Raw genomic sequence first — 16,693 nt, 5'->3', positions numbered from 1 at the left:
GGATAAGAGAAATCTTTGAAGGTTTGAAAACTCTAAAGCCCAGCTTCTGTGCTATGGAGAATGGCATCAAGCTGACTGATGCTCCTAAATCACAAAGACATCCAGAGAATAGAAGAGGTCCAATGGCACAGGGGAGTGTGAAGCTCCCTGGATCAGTTAACTTCCTTGGAATGGACTTCCTCTGAATGATAGCACTGCATTCATGACTTAGTACTACCATGCCTTGAAGCTCTTTTGTCTTGTTCAGAATAGCATCCTTCAAAAACTTCCCCATCTTTGGCATCATTAAGAATGCATCAATGAGAGGCATTGTGAGTGGTGTCTCTTTGAGTGCCTTCTCAAATACAGCTCTTGCCTTGTCCACTAGTTGCTTCTTAAATCTCCCTGGAAATGGGAGCTTGGGTTGGTATGGAGGTGGTGGCACATACTTCTTCTCTGGTTCTGGTTCCTTTGCTACCTCTTTACCCTTTTCTGACCTTGGTTTCTCAGCAACTTGATCATCCTTTAAGGCTGCCTCCCCCTCAGGTTGATCATTGTCCTCAATGATCACATTGTTGTTCTCAATACCAGGTAACTCCTTGCCACTCCTCAGTGTTATGGCCTTGGCATATTCCTTGGGGTTGGGTTCTGGTTTTCCAGGTAGGTGACCTTGGTTCCTTGAGCTTGATGCCTGGTTTTGCTTCAGTTCCTTGATTTCCTGCTGCATAGTCTGTTGACCCTGAAGTAGTTGTTGCAGAATACCAACCATATCTGTACCCATCTGTGGCTGCTGTTGGACCATTGGTGGCTGAAACTGTTGTTGAACCGGCGCCTGCTGTTGGAACTGTGGTGGACCAAATCCTGGTGGTGCCTTTGGCTGCTGTGAAGTGTAACCAGTGCCCTGAAATGGTTGCTGTTGCTGACCAAAACTCTGATTCTGACCAAATTGATTCTTGGGTTGGAATGACCCTTGAAAGTTGTTCTTGGGAACAAAGTTTGTTGGAGCTTGAGAATTGGGATAGACCTGGTCTTGTGGGTTAGCTACATTGGTGTTCCTGTAAGAAAGGTTTGGATTGGCATTACCATACTGATATCTTTGGAACCTCTGATTCCCAATGTAGTTGAGCTCCTCTTGGGTAAGACCTTCTTCACTTATGTTCTCAAAGATTTGAGAAGGTTCCTCATACTCTCCAACAAAATGTATTGGCTTCTGAGTGGTGAATTTCAGCTTGTCTAATTCACTTCTCAACTCCTTAACTTCTCTGGTGAGCCTCTGTTCTGAGCTTGAACCTTCAGACCTATTTGATCTGTCATAGTCTTCACCATAAGTATCATTGCTCAATGCTAAGTTCTCCACTAGCTCTAAAGCAGCATGTATCTCTTTACCCAGAAAGTTCCCATTGGAAGCAGTATCCAGCTGGTTTCTAATCTTGGGAAGAGCTCCTCTATACAGTGTGCTGAGAAGAGAGGCCTCACTAAACCCATGGTGTGGGCATTGGTTTGTGTAGCTCCTGAATCTCTCATATGCTTCACCAAAACTTTCATTGCTGTGCTGAGTGAAGCTAGAGATTTGGTTCCTCAGTTTTGCAGTTCTTGAGGTGGAGAAGAACTTAGATAAGAAGGCTTGCTTGCATTGCTCCCAGGTTTGAATGGAGCCTCTTGGAAGATTCTTCTCCCATTGATGACCTTTATCACCAAGACTGAATGGGAATAGTCTTAGCTTAAAGCTGTCTTCTGAAACTCCATTAATCTTGGTCAGATCACACACCTTATCAAACTGGTCCAAGTGTTCCAAGGGATCTTCCATTGCTAACCCATGGAACTTTGAGTTCTGGACCATATTCAGCAATGATGCTTTCACTTCAAAGTTGTTGTTTTGCACAGGTGGTGTCTGAATACCAGCTCCATACTGATGAGCATTGGCCCTGTCATTCTCTCCAACATAGACTTGGGGTTGCTCATATCTTCTTTGCTGTGGTTGGAAAGGGTGGGGTTGGTGGTGCACCTGGTGTCTTTGCTGAACATTGGCCTGATGCCTTTGTTGATGAGCTTGAGCTTGTCCTTGGTGGACATAAGCTTGTTGATGGTGCACCTGTTCCTGATGAACATTACCCTGATGAAGCCCTTGACCAACTCCATTACCAGCTCTATTACCCTGAGCCTGTTGCTCTTGAACCGGTTGTTCTATATCTACCACGTGATCTCCTTGTTCTGCCATCTCAGTCTGATCAATTTGTCTACCACGTCTGTCTCTTCTCCTCCTTGGTACCAAAAGGTTGATGTTGTCGTTTAGAGGAAAAGGAGGACCACAGCTTCTTGATCTAGACCTGGTGTTCATACACCAGAAATCACAAACAGAACTTGAAAGGAATCAGTAAAAACAAGAAAGTAAGCACTTGATCTCAAGAACAGATCAGAGCTTAATGCTAATCAAACCACAATTTGGCAACGGCGCCAATTGATAGACAAGACTTTTTTAGGGTCTCAGGGCTATCAATCCCCTTGTCAATGTAGCACAAAGAGGTTTATCAATCCAGATGTGGTGTTAGACACTAAGCTATATGATCAACTTCTTAATTCAAGCAAACAAGAGTGGGTTTTGATTAATCTAGAGACAACTATAAACATAAACAGGATTAAAGACTAATGACAATGACAAATGATATAAATATGATATGATGGAGGCATGAGATTCTAGACATGATAGTTGGTTAGGGTGCTTTGGTGTTAAACTAGAAATGCTAATGACAATGATGAGACATGATTCAAATGATTAAGAACTCTAATCTAGGTTAATCCTCTCATGAAGGTATTAACCCCTATACTAATCCATTTTCAAACCAAATTCCCATTTGTGAAATATGAATCAATATGCATTAATATACAGTTCTCAATGATCATTCAAGCATTTAACAAATCATTCCCATGATGAAAAATTGCTTAAACCTCTAACACAACTCTTTCAGGAATTTCATCAAACACTTTTGGTGCATGAAATTCCCAGAATCTAGATCTCAAGTGATTATCAAGGATCTAGCATAGAGAACAGTTTTTTAGAGAAATGAATCAATGAATCTAGCCCTAAGCACTCCTAATCTAACACTTTAGCACCCTAACCTACACATCTAGAACCTCATTAAGGTAACTACTCACTAATCATGATCAACACACTAGATCCTTTGCAAGATGTGTTGTTAATCATGATTAGAAGTTGATTTTGATGATAAGAAATGATGAACAAGAAGGAAAGAAACTGCAAATCGATTTTAAACTCTCTAAAACAAAGTGTATTCAGTAGGTTTTCACAAAAGGGGAAAGAAGACTAAAAGTAGATTAAGTCTCCTCTATAGATTAGGACTAAAAACCTTATAAAGGAGGCTTGGGCAAACCGGGTCAACCCGGAACAAACCGGGTACTGACCCGGCCTTGATGGGCAAAGAAGGGTTTGCCACGGTCTGGTGTGTCCTTGGTGTGACCGTGGCATTCCTGACCGTGTCAAAGACTTCATTTGTGTTCTTGGTTCATTTTGATGCCACGGTCTGATCAAGCTTCATCTGGAACTCGTGGCAAGCTACCGTGTCAAACGCCGAAGATGTGTAAAGGTTGCCACGGTCAAGCCTCCAGACCGTGGCATTCAGACCGTGCCAAAACTCGCATGCGTGTGAAATCCTTCCCAGCCAAGTCTATGCTTGCCACGGCCAAGTCTCAGGCCGTGGCATTGAAGTCGTGTCAAAAACCGAAGCTGTGTAGAAGTTGTCTCCAGCCACTTGTTCATTTGCCACGGTCAAGTCCCAGACCGTGGCATTCAGCTCGTGCCAACCGCCGAAGGTTGCAAGAAGTTGCCACGGTCAAGCCTCAGACCGTGGCATTTAGGCCGTGTCAATCGCCGAAGGATGCAAGAAATTCCTCTCAGCCAAGTGTGTGTTTGCCACGGTCGAGTGTAGACCGTGGCATGAAGATCGTGTCGTTGGCCGAGGGTGCACAAAAGTTGCCACGGCCAAGTGTGGACCGTGGCATTGAAATCGCGGCATGTTTAACTTAGTCATCCTGGGCTGTCTGGACCATCTCGCATTCCGGAGAGTGTAACTTCCTGGAGACCTGTCCGAATTGAGTAATTCCGGTTGCAGAAAACAGAGGACTGATTTATCTCCAACTTTGATGAAGGAAGTTTCAGTGCTTGGGAAGTGTAAGGTTTCCTGGAGGGCACATCTTTGAAGTGCATTTACACGACCAGAGAGAGGCGTCTAGACATGTGTCCATTCCGGAGACCGTATCTTTCTTCTCAAAGCTCCGAATTGACTGATCTCGGATGTTCTGGAAAGAAGACTCAAATGTCTCTGATTCTCATGAAGGCCCCGGAAACTGAATCTGATACGATCCAAGGTGATCTACTCTGAGAAAAAGGCTGTAGGTGCTGCGATTTTATGGACAGATCACAACGATGAAGTGATGGGGTGGTGATGGCCGATGCGATGGTGATGATGGCTTGAGGATCGAGTCGAAGACGGTGATATGGTGATCGGATTAATGAAGTGATGATGGCTTATGATCGTGATGATGGTTTGATGATGGTGGCTTGGCGGATCGATGGCGAGTGATGGTGGAGGGATGAATTCGATGGATATGGTGAAGGATGAGAAGAGAAGATGATGAAATCGAGTAGATGATAGGTAGCAGATTTTCTTGTAAGAATCACTTGTAAGAAAATCGAATTCAATGAACTTTTTGAGTCAAGGAATCAAAGCAAACTTTGCTCTCTCTTTTACGTTAAAAATTCCAAGCTGCCTAATGACTTAGGCGATTTCTCTATTATATAGACTTAGAGAAATCGCAGCCCTAAAGAAACAAAACTACATGAAGTTTAAATAAAAACAACAGGAAGTTTGATTTAAAATAAAAACAGCGAGGCGTCCCTAAAATCCTAAGTGGTGCGCCAAAATACTAAGTGCACAAGTCATTGTGACTTTGCACATTAACACCCATTAGTAACAACTTCTAAGTAACTCGACGTAGCAATGATTTCTGCCTCGTTAAAAACCTTGGAGAAGAACCTCCTTGCCTTCCAAAATCCTCACCAAGGAAAAGAGTACAGAATCATCACCTAAGTTACCTAGTCATTGTTACTGGGTTCTTCATTCTTCAAGATAGAGATGTTGAAGATGTGAGCTCCAGCCTCCTGGTGATCGCTGTCCTCTGTGGCAATGAGTGCGTGAGCCTCCTTAGCCATCTCTCTAGCTCTGGAACGAGTGATCCTGCCAGCTACCTCTGGTTCCTCCTCCTCTGAGCTGGTCACGATCATATCAGAATCGGCCTGGAAGTGCACCGTCCTTCGCATCCTTCAAAACTGATCTGCTCGGTCCGGAATACCTGCGAGACAGGGGTTCCTTCCGACGAGCTTATCTCTCTGCTCTTGCGTCCGAATTCCACGATTCCATTTGCTATGAGACCGTGCTCTAATGCTCTCCAACTTCTATGAAGGACCTGCCGTCTGAATCGGACCGGAAGGCTCCCCGGACAGGCGATTTCTGAGACTCGTTCAAACCCGGAGATTTTGGCCGATACACTTCGTTCGTGGTACATGGAAATGGCCGGTAAAGCTTCCCGCGGTACATGAAAATGGCCGGTAAAACCTTCCTGGCCAGCGAGAATGGCCGATAATCTCCCAAGACCCAATTTTTCCACTTTTTCAAGCTTTGCTCACCATTCCACCTCCTGGATTCATCTTTTCAGCTCCATATTCACCTGATAGACACTCAAAACATGCAAAGACTCATTGGGACCTAATGCATCTCCTAAGTTCTAAAACAAACCCTAAGGACCTAAAATGCATGAAATAAAACATGATTTGGAATGATTTATGCAACCTAAATGATGCAAATTATGAACATATCACCGCTCGGCTCGGTTCCCTCTTTTAGCTCATTAAGGACGATGTCTTTGAGATTCACCGCGTTTTGGAGCTCTCCTGCCGCCATCTTAGTCGCGAGTTTGGCTCCTAGAGTTCGGCATTGTGCCGTTGAATGCCTGTAGGTCTGGAGATACTCGCAGAATGCCTTTTCGTCGTAGTTGGTGGGCTTTCTTACCCAAGTGTTGTTGCGCAGCTCTCCTCTTCCGCGTCCAGCGCCTACATGGTAGTTATGGGCACCTCCGCTTCTAGGTTCGTCCGAGCTCTGTGTTGTTGCGGTTTTTTGATGGATTGCCTTTCTTCGAGGGGCGCGTCAAAATTGAGCTTCGGATTGCTGCTTTCGTTGCTTCGTACTGCTCGTCCAGATTCTTCATCTCTTCTTCGTTAACGACAAAGTGTGACGATCGATGCAACGCATCTTGAATCGTTTGTGGCGTGTTGAGTGCCATTTCCCGTCGGAATTCAGATTTGTACCACAAAGACTGTTTCAGAGCTTCGAGTGCAGCCTTGTCGCTTATTCCTTATATTTTGGATACGACCGCCTTGAACCTCGCCATGTAATCCCAAATCGATTCATTCAGTCCTGGGGATAGCGTCCACAGGTCGGCATCAGAAGTTCCTCTATCGATATACATCGAGTATTGTTTAAGGAACAAGGCGGAGAGCTGTTGGAAACTGTCGATTGAATTGCGCTCCTTCCTCGAAAACCACTCGAGCGCGGCTCCCTTGAGATGTTCCACGAAGAGCAAGCAATATCCGGCATCTACTTCCCGCTTGGTCAGTTTGGCAGCGTTCTTTGTGAAAGCTCGTCCCATTGCTATCCGAAACGCTGTGATGTGTGCTTTCGGATCAGTCGTTCCTTCGTAGAACGGGATTCTCACCTTCCCGGGCTCGGGAATCCTAGCCTCCGTGATTCTCGCCGTGATTGGCGTTCTCTGGGTTTCTTAAAGCATTCGATCGATCTCGGGTGCAGCACTCGTCGCGTTATGCACTTGAGACTTCATGGCTCGTATCTCGGTTACTGTCCAAGCCATTCAGGCTCGCAGTTCTTTGATTTTGAGGGTTTGTGCGTGAGTCATTCCCTTTGATTGGGGAAGTCGCTCCCGCTCTTCTCTCCTCGGCTCGTCTTCGCGCTCCGCCTGCTCGATCCATTAGAGGTTTTATTCTTCTTCAGTCGGGTTGTCGCCGCGAGCCGGATCGGTGATTTCATCAGTCCGGACGCCGTTTAGTGCCGAGGCGAGTTCTTCTTGGCTTATTCGCCGAGACGAGCCATTTTGTTGCGAGTTCGTGGTTTCATCGTTATGTTGGGCGTCCACGTCGATTGCGTCATTATCCTCTTCGCCGGCTCGTCGCCTTGAGTTCCGATGGAGTGAAGGCGGCTCGGTCATTTTGACTCGGGTTGCCACGGGAGTTTGTTCGCTGAGGGGACGAAACATTGGTGGAGCCAAGGGGTTTCTTGCGCCGCTCCCCGAGGCCTCTGCAGGCGTTGAGAAATCGAAGCGTCTCCGGATTCCATCCATCGGGTCGGAGATTTCGGCTCTCCAAGTTAGGTGTCGTCGTTCAGCCGTCATTACGTCGAGCCTTTCCGTAATCGCCTTGTTCCTTTTGTCCTCCTCGTCGATCTTCTTCATCAATGCAGCCATCATGTTTTGCATCTCCTCTTGGGTTTCAGTTGTCGCCGGCGTTATGCCTGATGCTGGGGCGTCCTTCTCCGCGCCGTTGTCGTTGTTGTTGTTGTTGTTATCGTCAAGGGTATTGCCCGATATGTTCTTTGGATCTTAAAGTCTTGTCAATTTAAGAGTAAGAAAGTTTCGATCTCCCCACAGACGGCGCCAAATTGTGTGAGTCAAAACTCGCACAACCAAAAATTTGTTAAGAAAAATTTAAGGGATCCGAAATTTCAAGGGTTTATCGCAAGAACAATAAGATCGAAAGAGGGTTTTTATTGCTGTAAAATTGTTTAGTCTTTATTGCTTAGGGTTGCAAAAAGTTACATAATGAATCGGGTAAATCTCCTATTTATACTAAACTCCTTAAACCGCCTAGCCGAGAATCTCAGGAGAGATTTTAGGAATATTTCCTTATCGCTTCGTGCGGCCACCGCCTCAAGGCATCACCTAGGGTTTTCATGGGCTTTCGTTCTTCAAGACTTCGGTTCGGCCTATCCCGGAAGAATCAGCTCGGCGAAATTGTGAAATGTAACGGCTCGGTCCACTCTCCTTCTTGCACGGCTCGGCCCATCTTCACTTGCGTATGGCTCAGCCCATCTTCTCTCATGCGCGGCTCGCCCATCACCTCCTCACGGCTCGGCCCATCTGCAACACCGGGTGCAGCTCGGCCCACTCCTCCTATGTGGGGGTTCGTCCCTTGCCAAATCGGCTCTCCCGATGGTTAATTAATTCTTGCAAATGATTTAAACCGGTTGGGATGATACCGACCCCAATATTGTGTTTTGAAAAGAAAAGTCTAGCCTCTAAGTAAAAAGAAAAGAAAAGAAGCCAAAAGGCTCAAGTGTTTGAAAAGAAAAGAAAAGAGGCTAGACAGTGTTATGTGAGAAAGAGCTAAGTGGAAGGTTCAGACCCCAAAGCCTTAGTTTAAACATAAAGAGATGAATCCCCTGGTGAGAAAAAGATTGAGAGTGAAATGAGGAGAGGGTTGATGAGGCAATGAATGCCTAGAGAGAGGATGTGATATGTTCATAATTTGCATCATTTAGGTTGTACATTTAATTCCAGATCATGTATTTTCTCATGCATATTAGGTCCTTAGGTGTTGTTTTAGGGCTTAGGAGTTGCATTACGTCCCAATGAGTCTTTGCAGGTTTGGAGTGTTTATCAGGTGTATTTGGAGTTATTTGGAGTTATTTGGAGTTGAAAAGGTGAAACCAGGAAGAGAAATGGTGATCGATTGACTCGGCCAAAATTTCCGGGTACAGACACATTACCCGAAGGTCTTGCCGGTCGATTGACTCGGCGAATTCGCAGAAATTGCATTACCCGAAGGTCTTGCCGGTCGATTCAGTTGTCGGGTGCTTCATCAAAGTTGGAGAGGATTGGATCATGGTTCCAGAACAGGTAGAATCATAGGATTCGGAGGCGTGAACAGAGAGTTAAACTCGTCCGAAGGCACGCCTGTCTCGCTGTCGTTTTGGACCGACCCGATGAGCTCCGAAGAATGCAAAGGACGATGCACTTCCAGACCGATTCAGTCTACAGGGACTTCATCAAGATTTTATATATTTGAGTCCTCTTTCCAGAACGTTTGATTTCTTTCAACTTGGAGCTAGAGCAAGAAGATAACGTTTCTAGAATGGACACATGTATAGAAGCCTCTTTCTGACCGTGTCAATGCACTGCGAAGATGAGCCCTCCAAGGAACATTACACTTCCCAAGCGCCAAAGGTTCCATCACCAAAATTGAAGATGTCTGAGTGTTCTTTCCACTAAAGTTGGAATCGCACCATTTGAACCAGTATCCTGGGTGTTACTCTCCCACGAATGTGAAGTGGTCCGAGGAGACCTGAAGCCTGCAAGATAGTCTTGCGACTTAGTTAACTCGCAATGCCTGGAGATAACTGTCTGGGGGTTGAGCTGCGTGTGGAGATGTGCGAGTAAGGTATCACTGGGTAAGGTTTAAGGTTCCCGAGCAAGAAAAATACTAAGTCCACAAGCGTGCGACTTGAGCAAGCGAGTTGGCCAAGCTTGGAACTGAGCCGCATGAAGACTCGCAATTTACACCGACTTGAGCATGCGACTTAGGAGTGATTAAGACCATCCCGCACATATTTCTGAAGGCCCCTGCTACATGGTCGTGCGAGTTCTGAAGCCGGATAAAGATTCGCGTTTTACACCGAGAGAGTAATGCGGCTGGGCTTACATAGATTCTATCTCGCTGAAGATTCTTTCTAGGATCATGCGAGTTGGGCATGCAACTTGGGACTAAAGGAGGACCAAGTCGTACACATATTCTTCCCAGATTTCGTCTTGGTCATGCGAGTTGAAGAGGAGGAACACTGAATCGCACAAAGACTCGCGGAACACACCTAAATGGGCATGCGGCTGAAACTAAAGGACTTAAGGCTCACAAGACTGCTTCTTTGGCTGTGCGACTTGGGCATGCGACTTGGGAAGCTCCTGACCAACTCGCACACTCGTCACTTTACCCATTAAATACGGGTCAGGACCCGGTTTATTCCGGGCTGACCCGGTTCGTTTCAGAACCTATATATAGTTTTTTAGGGTTTTACCCCAAGGACGTTAAGCTTTATTCCTCATTTTTCTTTGCCTCTTTTGTGTAAGGAAACTCCTTTTGAAGAGAGATATCTGATTTTAGGCGTTTTAATCAAGAGATTCAGAGATTCTTGAGTGTTTAAAGCTGTCTTCTTCTTAATCTATCATCTCCATCTTCATTTACACACTTCTAATCATGATTAACAACACATCTTGCAACGGATCTAGTGTGTTGATCATGATTAGTGAGTAAACCCCATATTAAGGTCTTAGATATGTAGATTAGAGTGCTTAGGTGCTAGATTAGTGAGCTTAGGGGTTAGATCATTCATATTCCATTCTCTACAACCTGTTCTCTATGCTAGATCCATACACATCATATGTGGTCTAGATTCTGGGTATTTCATGCACCAAAAGTTTTTGATGAAATGCCTGAACCAAGGTTGTTAGAGGTTTAAGTATTATTCATCATGGGAATGATTGTTTATATGCTTAAATGACAGTTTAAACTGGTTCTTAATGCTTGTTGACTCATATTTCACTAATGATGATTAGGTTAGAAACTGTTTTAACATTGAAGCTAATGCTTCATGAGAGGATTAGCTTAGTTAATGATGTTTAAGTTGAATGGTTTGCTTGATCACATGATTCATTAGCTCACTAGTTTAGTACCAAAGGCCCCCTAATCCACTATCATGTCTAAGACCTTTCTCATCATCATACATACAGTCTCATCTCATTTAGCTCATTTACTAGCTTGTTTAAGTTGATCATTAGCTTTAATTCTTGTTATAAGCTTGTTTAGTGCAAATAACATCAAAACATCACTCATTTGGCTTGAATTAAGAACTAATCTTGCATCTTAGTGTCTACACATGATGGATTGATACCCTTTGTACTGCAAAGTGACAAAAGGGATTGATAACCCCTCATTTAGAGCCTTGAAAACTCTAAGTTATCAACCGCATTACGTCCGGTCCTTGTTCGGGGAAAACCAGTCACAAAATCCATCGTTACATGGTCCCATTTCCACTATGGAATGGGTAAACTCTGTAGCAACCCACTCGGGACTTGATGTTCCGCCTTTACCAGTTGACAAGTAGGACATCTTGCAACCCACTCAGCCACGTCCCTTTTTTTCCCGACCCAATGATAATACCGTTTCAGATCCTGGTACATCTTGTTAAGTCCTGGATGGATCAAGAACTTAGACTGATGCGCTTCTCTAAGGATTTCTTCGTTTAAATCTTTCACCTCTGGAACACATACCCGGCCGTTAACCACAATCGTGCCATTGTTTGAGGTTTGGTACTCCTGCGGTACGCAAAAATCACCGAGAAACCCATTTTCACCATCTTTCAAGCTCTGGTCACAATTTCTCTTCCTGTTTTCACCTTTTCAACTCCAAATAGCTCCAAATACACCTGATAAGCACTCCAAACATGCAAAGACTCATTGGGACCTAATGCAACTCCTAAGTTCTAAAACAACACCTAAGGACCTAATATGCATGAGAAATAACATGATTTGGAATGAAATATACAACCTAAATGATGCAAATTATGAACATATTACTTGCCGCGCCGCACCGATCTCCCTTCTTTCCTACCACAATCAGCACCAACCGCTCTGCACGGTTTCCTTTCCGCCGGACTCTCGGTTACTCCTTTTATTCTCTCGGTTCTATCTTAATATGGGCAGAGTTTCTCTCCTCTTTCTGTGCGTGTCTAAAAATGGGGACAAGGGGGTCTATTTATAGATTTCCCCTTGTTGTAACCTCCTTGGGCGAATGATGTGTGCTGTCGTGAGGGTTGTCAAGTTTTACCCTAAATGAAATAAATAGCCGCAAGTGCACAGCTGATCGATTGTAGTACTTAGGGATCGAATCCACAGGGAAGGAGGATCTTTTCCTGCAAAAGCATTCGAAAGAAATATAAAGTAAGGAAGTCTAGAACCAAACGGTTTTGTGGGGGTTTTGTAGTGTGTTTAAAATGTAAAAACGAAATCTAAAAAGAAACTAAGGTAATTAAATGGCCTAATAACTAAACTTAACAAAAATGAATAAAAACGAGAAAAACGGATATTCTAATTGCCTAAATGAAAATTAACTAAAAAGGAATGAGAATATTGAACTAAAGCTTGAAATAAAAACGGTATGAATCTATAGGAAAGAAGGTGTTGAGCTTCAGGAAAGTTTTCTTAGGGGTACGAACGATTCAAAATATTGCTAGAGAGTAAATTTGATAAGATCTTAGCTTAAACTTTTCGAACTGGAGTCACGGACGTATGAATACGCCACTGTCGTGATCTTAGACAACTATCTCTCTCAACCCTGACCAGTAGGTTTCCACTCTGGCCCTGGAAGAGAAGAGATGCATTATGTTTAAGACTCGTCAGCATTCACAAATCGCCCATAGGTAGGTTTCCACTCCTATGTTTGTTTTGCTCTCCCAAACTAGATCTGACACCGGATGAACACTTTCGTGTCACCAAGCATCTGTATCAGATTGTAATTCATGACGCTACTCAGATGCAGTAAAAACGAATTCAGAAGAAAAAGTTCTAAGATTCGGCTCAAAAGCTCATGGAATCCTCATCGAACATATAAATCCCCATTGAAAATCCTTTAATCCCAACAATAAAACTACTCAGACATAATGAACGAAATCAAAAACATAGTATTAATAAGAAGAATAGAAACCGAAATTGAAAAAGAAAGAACAAGGGTTCAAGAGAACAAATCTCTCTCTCCCTAAAAGCTAAAGCAAGAACAATAATAAAAATATGAAGTAATAATTCGGTTCTCCCTTTTTAGGGCTCCTAAAACATGTATTTATAGTGCTCAAGACATCTCTGGACGTCACTTAGGGCTTCTCCAAATGAGGGAATCATTGTGGGCTTCAGAAATCGGCCTTCGGGCTCGGAGTTGGCTGGCCGCGGTCGGGATGTCTGTGACCGCGGGAAATGGACTGCTAGCTGCGGTTGGGATGCTTCTGACCGCAGGAAATGGCCTGTTGGCCGCTGGTGGAAATGCTTGCCGGCTGGCTTACGGGACATCTTTCTCTTTGCGTATCTTTTGATTGAACCGTTGGATTGCCAAGCTGTAAAGTGTGCTGGAAAGCTGATACTTCCATCTTTAAGATCTCCAAATTTGAGCTGGATCAGACGGTGAGAAGGCTTCAATCTGGGGTGAACTTCTGACGGTTTGACTCTGAGCTGAAATCTGGTTTTCTATCCATTTTGTTAAGCTTTTCCCTAAGTTACCTGAAAAGAGTCTTGGAACTACAAATACTAGAAAAACGAAATAAAAGTACTTAAAAGCAATTAAAAACATAGAAAAAGTATTTCAAAACGATCCATAAAAGTGGTCAAAATACGGTGTTATCAATCCCCCCAGACTTAAACCTTTGTTTGTCCTCAAACAAAGCAAAAGCCTAAACTGGTTAAGTGACAACAAAAATAGGGAATGCACAAATCTCATAGACATGAACTCTTAAACTAGGACCAAAGATAGTGCATCAGTCCACAACTTAGTCTAGAAAATTCTCACCAATGCACAAGAGATACTAGTCCACTTTTTCCGTTATGCAAAACTTAAACAATCTAAATCTTGATTCTAGTCAACTAGCTCTCTACATTCATTAAGTTCAATAGTGAGTTCTCATTAAAGACATCATCCAGGGTAGACGGCGTTTGGAGTTAAAGGGCTGAAGATCTGGAGGATGCAAGATAATATGCAAAACCGCAAGAGAGATAAGGATCTGTTGATGACCACAGTTTTCAGTCACTTCTTCTTGCCAAATGTTGTTGCATAATCCTTCCTCCTTTGTTGTAAACACCTGTTCCCCCAGACTTAGATTCTTTCCGGGAATCAGAAAACAATCTCCAAAACTCCATAAAATCGAACTCCAGTTGCCTTGGGACTTAAAATCGACCTCTCTAGACTCTCTAAGGCTTTTATTTCCTTTCTTTTCTTATTTTCGGATTTTTTCTTTTTTTTCTTTTTTTTTTTTGGAAAGGAAATGTCTTTTAAAGAGAGAGAGACTAGAGGACGAGATTGTACCAAAATATGAGATTTTTTTAAGGCAAACTGAGTTTTCTCTTGTGTTAAATCCTTCCGGGAACTCTTCCGATAAATCGCAGGTCTCTATCCTTGGTGACTGAAAACTGCGTTGTTCCTCTTTCTCTCCAACGTTTTTGCACTTATCTGCATATAAGACAATAGAAAACAAGAAAGCATGTGGTTTGAAAGAGGATTGGTTAAGGTGGGGAACTAGCTAAAGATGAACTAGCCATTCATGATCAACAGAGAGTGGTAAAAGGATAAAGGAGTCTTGAATGTATGATTCGTTTCCCTGGTCTAATGCTTCAATTAGAAAATTAAGTCCAAATTACGTCCAAATAAAACAGAGCTAGTGTATGCCTTCATCTAAATCGAAATCATTTAAATTCCTCTGGGGTACTTCGTTTCAAATGTGCTTAGCTACCGCCTAGTCTAGTCCTAAATCATGAATGAGCATGTCACTAGGAACAGTCTAAAAGCACACAGTCAACTATCATTGATTCATGTTCACCATTCCCTTTTAGAACGTATTTTGTTTTGAAAACCGATTTTGAAAAACTTTAAGGAAAATTCAAAAAAGTGTAGATAATGCAAGACTCATGAAAGAAAAGTGGTTAGAAAGGGATGAAATCCTCTCCCAGACATAAATCACACTGTCCTCACTGTGAAACAAGTCGAGATTGGATGAGAAAAATGCATAGATAATCGAATTGGTAAGGCCAAAGAGAACTTACCTGGATTCGGGATGCTGGTGGAGATGAAACGGATTCATTCGAAGGGGTTTTGGAAGGTGATAGGTGGTGATGAAGGTGGTGGAGGGTGATGAATGAGGTGAAGTGGAGATTGGTGAGGTGGAATGGGGTTAAGTGGGTTGTTTGGGGTCGGGTTTGATCGCAACGACCGCGGCAAACAGGTGTTTGGTCGCGGTCAGAATCACGCGACCGCGGTCGATCATACGTTTCCTGCGGTCAGAACGTCTGCGACCGCGGGGGCTTATGTCGCGGCCTCTTCCTGCTTCTCCTTGGTTCCTGCTGGGCCAAGCAGTCAGATACCATCCTTCTTTTTGGTTTTTTTGGGTTTTTTTTATTTTTTTGGCTTTTTTATTGTTTTATAAGAAACACCTGAAACTAAGAAAAAATAAAAAGATCAAAAGAAAAAGAAAGAAAAATCCTAAAGAAAACAATACCTAAATGGGTTGCCTCCCGTTAAGCGCTTTTGTTTTAAGTCGTTTAGCTCGACTTTTGGTGTTGGACGTTACTTAGTCTGATGAAGAAGACCTTGTCCTGAGGCAAGTCTTTTTCGACATCTTCTTGCTTTGCCTAGCAGGTTCTTCGTCACTCCAAAGTTCTTCTTCAAACTCTTCTGTTGCAAAACGTTTTCCTGCTTTGCTGTTGTATGGGACAGCTTCTGTGAAGACATCTTTGTTGATATTAGCAAATGAAATCCTCCGGTTTGCCCAGTCCATTATAGCTCCGGAAGTTGCTAGAAAAGACCATCCGAGAATCACTGGATATGTTGCATCTCTCGTCTCGACAATGTAGAAGTCGACAGGCACTATGCAATCTCATATTCTCAAAGGAATTTCATGAGCTATTCCTTGAGGTGTTGCATTTGAATCATCAGCTAGACAAATCTTTGCTCTAGTCCTGCGCAGGTGTCTAATACCAAGTCTCAAAGCAATTACCTTGGACATCATGTTAAGACAAGCTCCAGAATCACATAGCACGTTTTTAAACATTTCTCCTCTAATAGAACAAGAGATAAGAAACTGACCTGTAGTCTTGACCTTATGGAGAATTCGAACTTGCCTTTCTCTGTAGGTGTTGGCTGGTGTCTCAAACGCAGAATAGGATTCACAAAAGAATCTGCAGCGTCATATTCAATGAATGAATCGATGTATGGCATCTTTATCTCACTGCATGTCTGGTCTTCTTGGATCGAAGAGTCAGCTGAATCTTCAACGCATTCCCTTGCCATCATACAAGGTAATGATTCATGCCAATCCGTTTCTTCATCTGAAACCTGGTTTTCTTCTTCCTGAGTTGCTTTTTTAGGTGCTGGAGGTTGAAGTTGGGACAGAAGATGTATTATTTTCCTTTCAAAACCCGGAGGTGCATCTGATCGACCAACTCCCGCTGTCAGAGGAGTCGTGACCGCGGGAAACAGGGCTTTGGCCGCGGTCAAAACGCTCGGACCCGCGGCCCCGGATGTAAACTGCTCATAGTCCGTCTCTTCCTTCTTGTACTTGATACAAACCTCTCCAGCTTCTTTATTGGGTATACTAGCATCATATGAACTCATACCAGGGCGTTGTTGTGCATCTTCATCAGGATCTTTGGGAGATTTTTTAGAAAATCTCTAAATTTGCTCAATGTTGGGCATCTGCTCCATTCTTGCATCAATCTCCCGTGCTTTGAGCTCGAGTTTGTTCAGCCTGTGCTCGATCTCTTGCAACCCTTCGTATGCCTTCTCTCTATACCAGGAGGCGGATTCTCTGACTTCTTTAATCTCCTGTTT

General features: G+C 43.6%; 1 non-coding gene across 1 annotated transcript; it reads left to right on the top strand.

Annotated features, from left to right (window-relative positions):
• Positions 1 to 1,457: 1,457 nt before the first annotated feature.
• Positions 1,458 to 1,564, top strand: LOC112088602. The gene has a single exon (XR_002900548.1). It is a non-coding gene; the product is annotated as a small nucleolar RNA R71 (small nucleolar RNA).
• The last annotated feature ends 15,129 nt before the right edge of the window (positions 1,565 to 16,693 follow it).

The sequence above is a fragment of the Eutrema salsugineum genome, unplaced genomic scaffold, assembly GCF_000478725.1.
Source record: "Eutrema salsugineum unplaced genomic scaffold, Eutsalg1_0 scaffold_14, whole genome shotgun sequence".
In the NCBI taxonomy this organism is placed as follows: Eukaryota; Viridiplantae; Streptophyta; class Magnoliopsida; order Brassicales; family Brassicaceae; genus Eutrema; species Eutrema salsugineum.
Note: the sequence above shows the minus strand (reverse complement) of the source record. Positions and strands in the feature narration are given on the sequence as shown.